This window comes from Solanum tuberosum, unplaced genomic scaffold (assembly GCF_000226075.1).
Source record: "Solanum tuberosum cultivar DM 1-3 516 R44 unplaced genomic scaffold, SolTub_3.0 scf00036, whole genome shotgun sequence".
Taxonomy (NCBI): Eukaryota; Viridiplantae; Streptophyta; class Magnoliopsida; order Solanales; family Solanaceae; genus Solanum; species Solanum tuberosum.
In genome coordinates this window covers 2,462,352-2,464,635 of record NW_006238960.1, presented here as the reverse complement: position 1 = coordinate 2,464,635, position 2,284 = coordinate 2,462,352, and positions in this window count along the sequence as shown.

Here is a 2,284-nt window from a genome sequence, read left to right as displayed (position 1 = left end):
AGTGTTTTCTCCTCCCTCTCCCAGATATCGCTCACCTCTCTCCTCCCTCTCCTAATCTTGCTCGCTTCTCTCCTTCTTCTAGTAGCTAGTTTGATACAAATCAATCGTATCAATTGTATTCGTGATACAATTCGATTAAATATACAAAATAATTGTCTCTCTTCTATCTTCTAGATTCACTCGCCTCTCTCCTCCTTCTTGCATATAGCTACGAATCGTAATTAAATAAACTATAACTGAAAAGTCTGATTATATTTTTAGTCTTAGCTATTTTTAAAATTTCCTTTTTTTATTTGTCGTCTAAAAAGTGCCCATTTATCCAACTTAGTTGGTCTTCTCCAGTTGTGCAGGCCATTTGCATTCTTGAATGATTAAATAAAATGGCGTTTTCTTTACTACACTTTCATGTATAGTGAAGAAAAGCCCATCATAATAAGATTTGGATCTTCTGGAATAATGATCATCAATTAGACATTCTGGAAGACAAAGATCAACACATGCTCCTACATATATTCAAAGCCCATCCTGCAATCTCCTTCCATATTAGTGTTGAGTATGCTAAATGTGATGAACTCTTGAGGAGGGAACTATGGGATGACCTAAGAAACAATGCCAACATTGCTATTAGCCCTTGGGGAGTCGTTGGAGATTTCAATGTCATTATAAAAGCTGAAGAAAAAACAGGTGGAAGATCGTATAAAGCTGATGAAAGTATAGACTTCCTTGCTTGCTTAACTAATTGCAACCTACAAGATGGAGGCTACGTGGGATCCAGATTCACTTGGAGTGACAACAGGGACACCCCCCCTCCCCCCCAACACCATTTTTCACTAGTTTGACACCTTCGGAGGCACAATTATTACTCATTATCCCGTACCTGCTCCGACCATGCTCCTCTCCCGATTAATTGTGAGTCCATTAACTCGAACTCTATCAAGTATTTCAAATTTCTAAATGTCTGGACTGAACATGAGGAGTACTTGACCACTATTTAGAATTCTTGGGATCAGCCCCAATTTGGCAATCCCCTTAACTGTCTACACCAAAAGCTTCATCTTAGCTATTGGTTTAGAAAATCTGTTGGAGACATATATGAAAAATCAAAGAGACTGGAAGTTCTTATGAGAAGTCTGGAAGACAATTCTGTGAATCACAATATGCAAGAGAATAGAGAAATTTTGAACAGAGCTAGAGTTGAATTCACAAAATGCATCGAGCTCCAAGACAAAATTACTAGACAGAAAGCGAGGGTCAAGTGGCTCCAAGAGGGTGATGCCAATACTGCCTTCTTCCATAGTATTATTAAAGACAGAAGGAAGAACATTACCATTAAGAATATTAAAGACATGGATGGGAACTGGATAGAAGGTGACACTGCAGTAGCCAATACTGCTGTAAAATATTTTGAGGACCTTTTCAGTGAAGAAGTCATAGAAGATGACAATGTTCTAAATGTGGTGAAAAAGGTCATTACCGAGGAAGATAATGCTTACATTACTGCTCCCCCAACTATGCAAGAGGTAAGGGATAGTGTTTTCTCTATTGACCCTGATAGTTCTCCTGGACCTGATGGGCTCAATGGTAAATTTTTCCAGAGTACTTGGCATATTATTGCATATGACCTCTTCAAAGCAATCTCCTTCTTTATCAAAGGAGCCCCTCTTCCCAAATTTTCTTCACTCACACTTGTTTAGTTATGCTTCCAAAAGTTGAGTGCCCTCAATATTTCTCTGAGCGTATTATCCTTTGTAATGTATCCAGTATGATCATTGCCAAGGTACTCAATATGAAACGACCCCAAAATTGCCCGAAAATGTTCTTCGAAAACACCTATAATTGTAATTTCCATATATCTCAAAATCCGTGCATGATTTCGGAAATTCGACTTCATATTCTTATTCATGGGGTCAAATTGAGTGGGAAATGGGTCTAACCCGAATTTTAGAGCAACCGTATCAAAATTCGAAAATCGCAAAAAATGCGATTTGGAGGGTCAACTTTAAAGGGGCATATCTCTTAGCACACAAGGAACTGGAAGGGCCACAACTTAGTAAATTAAAGTTCTTTGAGTTAGATTTCCAACGCACTTGGGTTCACCTCATTCCGAGTTAGGATGAAGGAGTTATGACCATTTTCGTAAAACTTGTCTGTGCAGATTTGCAATTTCCAGTGAGCTATTTTTTTGAGGCGGGTTGGGAACGTTTTTTATAAAAAGGGGATATGTCCCATACTTAGTCAATTTTTTTAACTTCAAAAACACTCTCTAAGCCCTCTCCAAAATTCC